Source organism: Limulus polyphemus, unplaced genomic scaffold, assembly GCF_000517525.1.
Source record: "Limulus polyphemus unplaced genomic scaffold, Limulus_polyphemus-2.1.2 Scaffold2425, whole genome shotgun sequence".
Taxonomy (NCBI): Eukaryota; Metazoa; Arthropoda; class Merostomata; order Xiphosura; family Limulidae; genus Limulus; species Limulus polyphemus.
In genome coordinates, this window is record NW_013668035.1 from 121,927 (window position 1) to 134,961 (window position 13,035).

Genomic DNA, 13,035 nt, shown 5'->3' on the forward strand with positions numbered 1-13,035 from the left:
ATTCAGGTGACCACATCTCCAATTCCAAAATCCTAGATCCGCTACTGCAGACTAGTTTTATTCTTTTTTATTTGCCTTATCCACAGTTACTGATGAGGGTTGAAATTTCTCGAAACCAGGATAAGTCAGAGACCAGTGGTAAATCGAATGATAGATTGTTATTCAAATTTATTTTAAGTTCAATATTGTTTTTAAGTAAGGTATCGACTGCAATACCTAAAATCGCCTCAAAAAGCGTTTAAGTTCATTTCATAAGATGTCACCAGTGGGGAAGTGGTAAGTTTACGGAATTACAATGCTAAGATCTGGGTGGGTTCGCTTCCCTGCGATGAACATAGTGGATAGCCCAGTGTAGCTTTGCTCTGAAACAAACGCTCTTTATGAGACTTATAAATAACCAATAACATCAAAGTCCCAGCTTTAGCTTCAAATGCTTTAACTTATATGTTAAATAGAGGGCGCATGATGTTAAGATTAAGTAAGTTCATAAAAATAGTCCTAACATAACTAAAAAGTTATTGGTGATGTTAAGAATCTAGATAACGTTATATTGTTTATAAATACGAGTAATCAGTAAATGAGAAGTTAGTGAAGAATTTATTGAAATGGTATTGAGTAGTGATTGAACATTCAGTAAAACATTCAATGTGTGAAAGGTTAAGTAGTTGTTGATCGAGAGAACACTGATGGAGTAAAGTTTTATCAGTGAGTACATTTTTGGTTGTTTGGTTTGAACTTCTCGCAAAAATACACGAGAGCTATCTGCACTAGCAGTTTATGATTTAGCAATGATAAACTAGAGAAAGGTCAGCTAATCAACACTGCCTACCGCCAATTATTGGACTACTCTTTTACAAACAAATAGTTAGATTGACGGACACATTATAATGCCCCCATGGCTGAAAGGGCGAGCATGATCGGTGACTGGGATTCGAACCCGCGAACCACAGATGATAAGTGTTGTGTCCCTATCATCAAGCCATGAAGGTCGGTGAGTATGTTAGACACATTTGTAATCAATGGAGCGAATTTCTGAGAAACATTATTAATGTACTAAGCCCACAGTATTTTCAGGGCTTATTGAAAAAATCTTTTGTGAACTTAGGCCTACAACATGTGTCATAGTGAACGTAGCTTGTAACAAAGGTTATCGACAAAATAATTTAATTCGTTACTGATAAGGTGACTGGACTTAGCATTATTTTTTACAAAATAACAAAAAAAAAAAAGAACTTACCCAACAATAGAACACACCATAACATTGGTATCAGAAGTGGGATTATTTTGGTGAAAATGAAATAGAAATTTTATTAAAATTCGACTTTCAAGATGACTCCATGGAGATTGGAAATTTATTGGAGTTAATGAAATAGTTAACAGAAGGCCAAGAAAAGATAAATAAACCTTTAATGCGGGACACAGATTGTGCTGTTTACTGTATTGATTTGGAAGACATTTGTTAATGCTTATGACAGGTTAAGGGAAGTTCTGGATGAATCAATGAAAGAGAACTTTAAGATGAATCTCAAGACATGTTAATTGTTCCATCAATAGGCAACTTTTCTGGGACACATAGTCAACAGAGAGAGAAAGTGCCTACAGACAAGTCGATGATTGACTCTATTTAAAATTGGCTAACACCAAAGAACTTGCATAATATGTGAGGATTTCTTGGAATGGGCTCTTACTCTTGTAGTTTTATAAGATAACTTGCTGGTACAGATCGTCCTTTACACAAGTGACTTTAAAAGCCAAATAAGTTTTGTTTGACTATTAATTGTGAACAAGCATTCAATAAATTAGAAGAAAAGAGAATTAACCACTACTCCTGTATTAGCAAACCGAATTCTTGAAAATCTACTCATTTCAGATACAGATGCTAGTGATTTTGTAGTTGGGAGTAGTGTTATCACAATTAAATATAATATGGAAAATAACACACTATTACCTACTATAGAAAGGCAATGAATGCTGCAAAAAAGGAGGTATTGTACAACCTGAAAAGAGCTACTACGTGTTATTCTAGCCCTGGGCTATTTCCGTCATTAGTTTATGTACCAAAGATCATGCAGCATTGAAGTGTCTGATGAACTTTTGCAATCCAGAAGGCTAGATAGCAAGATTTCTCCAAACATTTCATGAGTACTATTTTAATAACATCATGTATCACCCTGGATTAAACCATGGAAGTCCTAATGCATCATTCTAAAGACTGTGTAGTAATGAATATAAAAAAGAGGGAAGCACAAGATAGTAAAGATGACCAACCTAAAGCACAAAGGAGTATTATCTAAGATGTGACATTGACAAGTGATGATGTAGAACTGATTAGGTCCAACAGTCAATTGAAATATCACCAGGCAGAAGGTACGAGTTCGAAACCAATTATTTAGTGAATCAAGAATAGTGCAGAAAAAAACCTCATAGTAAACAGTTGTTCCATACAGCCTGAAGACAAAGATGTATTGGGCACAATTGGATTCATTGTGTTTATAAGAAGGCTTGTTATTTAATATATTAGTGGAGAGAAACAACGACTATAGTTATAATGCTTGGAGACGGCTTGAATGGATAATGAAGGAAAACTTTAATATGTCATGATGACAAAATCTTGTCGAAATGTTGTACATTTGCTGTTATGTTAAACTTGTATTAAAGTTTTTCTTCATTACCCATTCAAGCCATCTCCAAGCATTATTAGTCTCAAAGTGGGTTCCTTGTCATCGAATTTGAACAACTACAGTTGATACTTCCACAGTCTCTACATTCCGAAGCACTCCATTATCTCCACAACTTTCTAATGGATGGACATTTAGGTGTTAAGAAGAGATTGGAGTGAATATGAGAATACTTTTATTGGGTTTGGTGCCTGGGATCTGTATAGAATTGGCATAAAATGTATGGAGTATGTTGTCAGAGGAAAATTCCATGAAAGAAACATCATGGGCAGCTACATCAGTCTGTGTAGAGAGCACCACTTGAGAAATTTGCTGTCAATGTGCTGGATCTCCTGCCACAAAGTAATTGTGATGGGCTATTTCACTGAATGACTAGAAATATATGTTGTTTCTTACCAGGAAGCAGAAACTCATCAACGAATTAGTTTCAAGATTTGGCATGCCTGAAGGAGTTCACTCAGGTAAAGGATGGAACTTTGAATCAGCCTTGTTTGCAGAAATAGATCAGATCTATGGAATCAAAAAGACCAGGGCAATAGCTCTTCATCCACCTTCTGATAGCATGGTGGAGAGATACAACTGTACTGTTAAATCAATTAGCCATTTAAGTGGCTGAACATTAGAAAACATGGGATGAGGATATTCCATTGTTACTAATGAGTTACCAAACACCAGTTCATGAAGATACAGGCAACATACCATTATCACTGATTGAAAAGTCAGTGAAATATTCAGCATGTGAAAAGTAGAGTAGTTGTTGATCAGTAGAAGGTTGTTCATGCAAAGTTAATCAATGATTAAGTTTGTCAGGTTTGTAATCAATCATGCAAATTTTTGTGAAACGTTATTAGTGTATTAGGCCAACAGTAGTTTCAGAGTTTGTCAAAAAATTTGTTTGTGAACTTAGGATCACAACTTTCATCAAAGTGAACATAGCATTTAGAAAACGTTATTGAAGAAGTAACTTAATTCATTATCATTGCATGGACTGGATTTAGTATTATTTTTACCAAATAATCAAAAAGAACCTGCCCAACAATAGAACATTTTACAACAATATTGACTATTATTGTAATATTTAGTAGCATATACAATCATCTAATTAATTAATTACTTTTTATAGATTTGGTGATAGTATAAGCTGTTAATCATAAAAATCATTGATATTAATTGCCACAAACTTACTGTAAGTACATAATATTGAACATATTACTTCACTTACATTGACTATCATTCCCAAAAAGTCATTACAACCCGAAATTGCTAGACACGCTTCTCAACTTTTGTATTTTTCTTTTTGTCAAAACAAAATTTTGGGAATTGAGAGATGAAATTCCATCAAATGGTTTTATATTTTCGGTGGATAATTAGTGCTAAATAGTATATTTATTCGTAAAGTTATATTATATCTTCTGTGGTTTATGATTGCAATTTAGTACACTAAATGTTGGTTATATTTTTTTAAGTTGAATATGGAGATTATATTTTTTGAAATATTATTACAAGTTTCTGCACTTAATTATGAGCTAGGAATGGATTGGACTCTTTAATCTTGTCCTTAGGATACGTTCCACTTCTTGAAAACTCAAATTCATTGCTTGTATATCTTTACATCTTTCAAGCTTGCTATATAATTAGTACAGGTTAAGCCTGTAGATGTGTTACTTGACCAATACCTGCTTTATAGATGTAACCACACATTATGATCCACTTTAGCCAATGCATTTGGCTGAAATTTTAAGCAACAGAATTTGCCTGACCATGTATTGGAAGTTAACTTTTTTCGTGAAGTATCAAATTCTGGATGTGTCTGGCTATCTTAGTTTAGAATTAACTAAAGTTTTTTCTATTCCTTGTTGCTGAGTGTTCTCAAAGCCTAATTCCATTGTTTTAATAGATTGCCAGAACAATTGAAGATCATGGTGGAGAGATGCCACCTTGGCTGAAAATGCTGGCCAAAGAGCCCAGCTAATGTTCAGCCTTTTCTTCACTTGATTAGTGAAACAGATGCTGGATGTCAAGCTCGAGGTTCACCAATGTTGGATAATTATGGCAGCACTCAGGAACTTAGTTGCCATTAAACTACAATACCACTCACCAGTGTAAGCTGTGCAAGAATATATATATATTTTAAATTATTTTTATTTATTTCTTTGGTTTCTTCTTTCCATGTATACATGTACATACTGTAATGAAATGTTGTAGTTTATATGTGCGTGAATAGTTATTTTAATTATAGTTTGCTTTTTTATTTGTGCAAAAGGTTATTTTTAGTGTACCTTTATTGTACCATTTATTATAAAGGGTTTCACTTTATGTCCACATCTTATGTCCACAGTAGGACACCAGTAAGTCTTTGGATTTACAATGCTAAAATCAGAGGGTTCAGATTTCTCTTGGTGGACACTCAATACACCTATATCTTAGTGGTAAAGGGTTTTCTTCTTATTGTTAGTGTTATTTTATTATTAAAGAGTATAATTTTGTTCTGTCTCATGGCATGTTGCAGTTTCCTGCTTTAATATTAAGGGGTATTTTTTAACATGTGAAATATTGCTTTTTATCTCTGTTAAGGAGTTTGTGATCATGTTGTGTAAAAACAAATTATATTTTTTATGATTATGGTTGTATTTATTATTTCCTTCTGTCATTTAGTTTATCTATGAATTTTTAGGTGCATTAAAATGCAAAATCACCTTCTAGCTAATCATTTGTATATTGAGTAAATATGTATGTATGACGAAACTGACACCAGCTTCTATAGTGGTGATGTACAGATACTATTAATGTAGCAGAAGATTATGTAAATATATGATCAAATGAGGTTACTTTCATGACCTCCTGAGTGAATAAATGCCCTGTCAGAAGCTTCACTAAGAGAGAGATTTACGAGATAGTTAGTGAACGATATCTTTGGTGAATTATTGCTGTTTATCATTCGGTATTGTTATTAATATTGAAAGGTATTTTTGAATATTGTATTTGCTGTATTTTTTTGGAATTTGGTTTTTTCTTTCTGATTCTTTTTCGTGATTCAGATATTTTAAATAATATTTATATATATGTTATTTGTTAACATTAGTGTCAAGTCCTGTCCAGGCACATGGTTATTTACTGTATTTTGGTATGTGTTGAATTTATTTCTAAGTGTTGTTATTGTTGAATAAATTGTTGTTTTTATTGAACCCTGATTGTAGGAGTGTATTCATTTTAGACCATTACATTGGTGTCCAAACAGGGACCATTTTCATAAAGGTTGAATTGTGACTTTGGATTTTTTGTTTCTCAATTTGGTAGTTACTTATTAATTCAGCAATGATTTAAGTTCAGTTAAATATAAGTTAACTAGTGTTTGAAAATAACTGTATTACTATGGAAGTTAGTGAGTCTGATGTGGCAAGCTTGAATCAGTCTGTGTCAATATTTACAGAACTGGTGGAAATGCTAATACAAATGTTGAGAGACCATTCTACCTACAGACCTGTTGAAAATTCATCAGTTTACATCACTGCCGTCAACCCACTACCCCTGCCCGTTGAGAAGTTCAGCAGTAAGTCGGATTTTAATGCTTTTAAGTTTCTTAAATGTTTAGAAAGACATTTTTATATCTATCAAGTGCTTGAGAATAAATAGTTGGAAATTGCAGATTCTTGTTTGAGGGGAGGGCCACTAGAATAGTGGAAGGCTTTTGGATCAGAAATGGCTTTCCAACACTGGGGACAATCTAATGAAGCATTGACTAATTTGTAGCAAGCAGTGTTATATAATATCAAATTGGCCAAGGAACTCTTTAGTAGGAAGTACTATGCTAAGACGTTTATTTGGAAAGCTGTGAAACTTATAAATTATGGAACCCTAAAGCTACAGAAAGAGATATTGTAAAGCATATAATATCGAAAATTGCATGTTTTTTTACGAGAATACTTGGAATGCCACTTTGTTATATCTATTTCTGATATATTTAAATTTACTAAACAATACGAGCATTGTCAGAACAATAAACTTGTAATAGTGAAGTGATTAAAATTTAGTGCAGTAATAGACCTGTGCAATGGTATACTTGTATTCAAATAGGGCACTTATCTATGCATTGTCCCTAGAAAATAAAATATGCAAAAAAGGGAACACAGAAATGAAGGACAGTGGTCAGGAAACGAGAGCAGGGATGAAAGAAGGAAGTTTTGAATTCTGTGAAAGTAAACCCTCCATTAACTATTTAACAACAACTAAAATGGATCTGCTACACCTAACCCTAAAAATTAATGGTGTGAAAGTAGTAGGTCGGATTATTCAGTACTAAATGAAAATATATCACAATAAATCAAGAGAAATTATCAACATTTCAACAAAAAACTTTTAGTGAAGGTAACGTGTCTTGCAGATGGAATGACAAACTGTTAACTGTTAGAATATTTTGAAGCAAAACTATTAGTAAAAAATAGCATTGTGGAACAATATTTTGTTGTCATCAAAGATTTGGCTTCATCTTCTCTTATTGGATTAGACATCATTCAGCAAAACAAAGCAACCCTTAACTTATTCACAAATTTTTTGAATTAAATGTGTCATCTGTTGGGCATGACTAAGAGTGAAGAAGTACAATGTTCACATTTAAAGAGTAAAGACTGTGAACAATTAAAGCAACTTGTGTTGAAATATGCCAATATTTTAAACAATAAACCTGGCCTCCCAGGTTTGAATATTTTGTCAGGGACAACCTGTATCAATACATTAGACTCATCCAGTGGATATTGGCAAATACCTATTAAGATGGAGGATTAACATAAAACTGCCTTCATAATTGATAATAAATTTTATCAATTTATAGTGATGTCTTTTACATGCACCTGCCACCTTTCAAAGACTTATGGATAGGGCTTTAGCAGGAGCAACTAAACATTCCAAGGTTTATGTTTATGATATTATATTATTTTCACCTACATTTGAAGAACACTTGAAAGTTCTTGAATTGTTTTCTACAAACTATGTAGAGCTAATCTTACTGTAAAATTTTCTAAAAGCAAATTTGGCCAATCAGAAGTATCATGCAGTACTGTGCAAAAGTGCTAGGACAAGAGAATATTATGTCATTCTTTCCATTTTATGGGGCTAATTCTTCCATGCCATTACAGAATGTAAATTTCGACACTCTGGTAATACTTCACTGATCTCTGTTTACAATTTAATGAGCCAGAGTGAGAATACTTATCATTCTTTAGAATTCCCATATACTTGTACCAAGGGCATGTCATAAAGGTTCTGCTTGAATGAAAATACTGATGAAACTTAGTGTCTGAAGTAACTGTCATGGTACCCCATGAATGTCTTAACCACTTAGAAAATAGTTAGCAAGGAGCTAGTGTATGGTACTGGTATATGCTAGAAGAACTCAATTTAATAGCACTCTACAAATAAACCGTGATAAAAACAGAGTTTAACACCATATATTAAGTTTTCCTTTCATGTCACGGCCCAAAAACCATAGATAATTGTTAGTAGAGCAGAGAGTTTGCATAAAAGCTTCATGTAAAACTGGTTGAATTTTCTGAAAAATTACTGCAGACATGAAATGCTCTCTAAACACTGTCAGTTACACCATAGATCATGAGACTGAGACAGGTACATTTGAAATAGGAAAGGAAGAGGCAGAACACCTAAACTCAATGATACTGATGTTAAGTATCTTTGTTTGTGCAGCCTTTGGGACAGAAGGAAGGCTGCTTCTGATCTCAAGCATGAGAAAAACAACCATGAACCAAATGACAGAAAAGGGTCCAGATCAATAGTATCAAGAAGACTCAACAAGAATGGAATATTTGGTCGTGTAGCAGTTAAAAAACCTTTACTTTGATCTTCAAGTATTGTAAAGAGACTGAACATTACTAAAAAGTACAAAAACTGGACTGTTGATGTTTGGAAAAGGTTGTTATGGATAGATGAATCCAAGTTTGAAATATTTGGTTTAAAGCATAGGTTATACATCTGGTGGAAGATAGGTGAAAGGTACCTCAATGCATAGCACCTACCATGGAGCATGGGAGAGGCAGTGTGATGGTTTGGGGGTGTTTTTCTGCTGAGGCAACAGAAGATATTTGCAAAATGGATGGAATAATGGACCAGTGCCAGTACCATCAGATAATGATCTGTCATGGTATACCTAGTGGTTTGCATATTATTGGATAAAGGGTTCTACCAAGAAGATAATGACTCCAAACACTCATCCAACCTATGCAGAAATTCCTTGACTATGAAAGAAGCTGCCAGAGTCATTCAAATAATTCATTGGCCCCCAAGAGATCCCTGATCTCAACCCAGTTGAGCAGATCTGGGATTTGATAGATCAAAACTTGACAAATCAAAGGTTATTTCCAAAGAAACTTTATGGGAGTGTATTACAGACATTTGGAGTAAATTCTCAAAGGACACTTTGATTAAATATGTTGCTACAATGCCTGAAAGACTGTCTGCAGTTATTAAAGCGAAAGGGGGAACACACAACATATTAACTGTTTGTTTAACTCAAGCACTTCCACCGAGTTTATCTTGTTCTAAATAATTTACCTTTCATTGTTCTTTGAAAGTAGCCTCAGTTCTATTTTTTGACTTTGTTTTAACACCTTTGCACAGTACTGTATGTAGGATTTAAACTCTCTTCTGAGGGAATACACACAAATGATGACAAAGTGAAAGCTGTTAAAGATTTCCCAACTCCAAGAAACTGCAAAGAGTTAAGCACTTTCTTGGGTGTGCCTGGTGCAATCAATTCTTTCTAAACTTTGCTACAATTGCTGAACCTTTATATAAGCCATGAAGAAAGCATATCAGGTGGAAATGGACCCCCCAGTGTGAGGATGCATTCCAGAAATTAAAGCAGGCTTTAAGTGAATCCCCTGTCTTGCAACTTCCAAGGAAAGGTGAACACTATTTTTTGCATACTGATGCTTCAAATGTTGGATTAGGAACAGTTCTGTGCTAGAAGGGTGTCATAGCATATGCCACTAGAACACTAAACTCTGCCGATTGAAACTATACTACTATAGAATTAGAATATCTAGCCATAGTCTGGGTTATAGAAAAATTTAAGATATATCTAGATGGAGAAACATTTACAGTTATAACTGACCACACTGCTTTGAAATGGTTAAAGACAGTTCTGAAGTTAATTGGTAGACTGATGCATTGGTCATTAAAATTACAAGACTTAACATTTGAAATATTGTACAGAAAAGGAAAAGAAAACTAGTTACATGATGCCCTATATATACATTATCTTGATCCTCCAGAAGAAACTCCAGATTTGGACATTAGTAAGCTGTCACCTAAACATTTTGCCATTGTCAATGTTAACACTGGAGAACAGTTTGCTACTGAACAAGTTAAAGGTGATGAGTATAAACATATATACTCTTATTTGAAAAATGTACTATTAACAGATGATTCTACTATAATTGGAGACTGTAAGTAAATACAAACACTGTATTTTGAAAGATAATGTTCCTTATTACACCAAAAGAGTTGCTCGCAATGATGAATTCAGACCAGTTATTCCCAAAACTTTGAGAATGGTGATGTTAATCAAACTGCATGATCATCCTACAGCTTGTCATCTAGGTGTCCAAAAAACAATAGATGAAACATATAAAACAATGGTAACTAAACACATCTTTACACCTACTTACCATCCTCATTCTAGTATTACTGAAAGAGTAGATAGAAATATTGGTAGAATAATATCTGTTATATTGAAAAAATAATCAAACTTTGGATAATTATTTATCTTAATTTTCTCTTGCCATTAAAACTTTACAGGTTTACAGGTTACACACCAGCCAAACTTCACTTGGGACAGACTGATGAAATACCTCAATCTATAGATGAACAAACAGCAGAATTACAAGATGTCATACAGAAGGCAAATTCCAATGTTGAAAAGGCTCAGAAGTGACACCAACAAGCTTACAACCCAAAAAAGATACCCAGACATCTTTAAAGTAGGTGATTTAGTATTATTAAGGACACACCCTTTATCTTTTGCAATAAATTATTTTACTGTAAAATTTGATCTGAGGTGGAACAATCCTTTCAAAATTGTGTGTGGGTGTGCTGTATTTTTTGGAGTTAAGTTTTTTCTTTCTGGTTCTTTTTTTTTTTCCTGATTCCATTATTTGAAAAAATATTCATATTTGTGATATATTGTTTATTGACCAGGCCAGGCATGTGTTTATTAACTGTATTTTGGTATGTGTTGAATTTATTTCTTATTGTTGAATTAATTTGTTGTTGAACCCTGATTCTAGTGGCATGTTGATTTTAGACCGTTATAATGTAATTTTCACTGTAATGGGTTTTCATTTTGTATATGCCTGTATAGGGTGTTATACTACCCATATGAAAGGGTGTAAGTATTCATTGGTAATGTTTTTCTTTATGCCTTTCATGTTAAAGCATATTTCTTTGACACTATGTTCTTATCTTTGTATTTTTGTCATTATAAGTGCATACCTGCGAGTTGCTTATTCTTTATTAGAGTTTGTGTTGTCTATAAGGTGTATGTGTGTGTTTTAGGGATAAGGTAAAGTTAATATGATCCTAGATCATGTCATGAGTTTAAGGATGGCTCATTTTTACAGTTAGTTTTAATTGGCAGCTAAAATAGAGAAACAAGGAGTGTGTTATGTAGCTATATAATGCAGTTTTTATCTTCCATAACAGTATAGATTAACAAAAAATTTTTGATTATTTAGTTTCCTTCCTGTCATGGTAGCTGCACATAGTCAAGAAGTTGTTTCCTTTGCTATTTTATAATTGCTTCAATTATTTGTTTTCTAATAGGTGATGTCTCTTTTTACCTGCACAGATGTTTCAGCACTGTGTGTGTAAAATCCAGGTTGAATGGTTTTACATTGAAATATCCTAGGATGGCCAATTATTGCAGGTGTATCTGTCTGATACTTGTCAGGAGACTGGTTTTATCTGAAAATACCATGTTAGCATGCAGGATTTATGAGAAGACAGAGAACAGAACTAAGAAACTTTTATTTCTCTTTTTGTTAATGTTGTTTTCTTGATGATGTATAATTATAGGAATTCTGATAGTACTTACAGGATTGAATATACTCCTAGGCAAAGTTTGTTATATCTGAGAATTATCCTGGGGTTGTAACAATTTCTAATTTTGTTGTATTCTCAGAAGAAACTGACATGTGAGAATTAATTGTAGAAACAGGAACATTTTGAAGTTTTTTGTAAAGTGTGAATAAAACAAACTCGACAAAAGAGAGAGAGAGAGACTCTCATATTTATCTCACTTTGAAACAAAGAATATATTTTACTTATAAATATAAAACAAGAGCATTTGAAATGTACAAGTCCTCTTTAGAATAGATGGCATTTATGTATATATTCAAGCCACAGGGGGAATGCTAGACAGGTTTACTATATAATAAAAACAAGGCTATTTTGACTAAAAAGCGACTTTGTTTGAAACTATTCTGCAACATATTCTATGCATGGTAAGTTATTGTGAATTGCTTGGGGAAAATAATTTCATAAATAAACTTTTAAACATAAACTTCACAAATAAATATAGACCTAGTCTCAAGTGCAATGTTTCAGTATAAACTGTGAGATGTATGCCTAACTTAGTTAGCTTTGTTAGATAAACAAACACATAACTCACTGAGTAACTGAATAGTAAAATAGATGTGATAACTCTCATACTAACACTGAATAACTTTTCTAACTTTGAACTAACTTGCTGGCACTCATGAACTCATTACTTAACTGATTCTCTTAGTCATAATGTGACGTGGTTCTATTTTTGCAAAAAATAATTCAATGTCCAGTCTTCTTAAATGAAAACAATTCAATTTATTCCTTATTTTAACATATTAAAAGCTCGAACACTGTTGTAACTTGTAGACTTGAGTTTCAGCCATTATAATCAAATTATACAGTTTTTCAGATATAAAATACTGTTTAGTGTATCTAGTATTATCAATCAATATATTTTGTGTTTTTAATTTGTCGATGTCGAGGCTATAGAACGTTGTGTTTGAAATCCATTGATATTGAAGCTATGGAGATTTCTATAAGATGTAAGTGATAGATGTACAAGTAGCTGCGATCAGGCAAATGGAGACAAGAGTAAAAGTAATGTCAACGTGAAAGAGAAGTTTGGTCAGAGAAAAGTTAGAAAACATAAAGTTAACTATCATGAAAATGAATGGCCTAACAGTTGATATGTTAGAGTGAGATTAACAGTTTGAAAAGGATAAGAAGAAGAATTTGTCTCTTTTAAAGGGTGTTCTAAAATAATTGAGCCTGCCCATGTGGACTTTGACAAAAGGCAGATACT

General features: G+C 33.2%; 1 long non-coding RNA gene across 3 annotated transcripts; it reads left to right on the forward strand.

Annotated features, from left to right (window-relative positions):
• The first annotated feature begins 365 nt into the window (after positions 1-365).
• LOC111087651 lies at positions 366-11,958 on the forward strand. Of its 3 annotated transcripts, none has more exons than XR_002612311.1 (5): positions 366-987; positions 4,576-4,780; positions 6,109-6,228; positions 10,488-10,669; positions 11,511-11,958. It is a non-coding gene; the product is annotated as an uncharacterized LOC111087651 (long non-coding RNA). The 3 variants fall into 3 exon arrangements; XR_002612309.1 differs by having other exon boundaries at positions 367-991; XR_002612310.1 differs by having other exon boundaries at positions 367-705.
• The last annotated feature ends 1,077 nt before the right edge of the window (positions 11,959-13,035 follow it).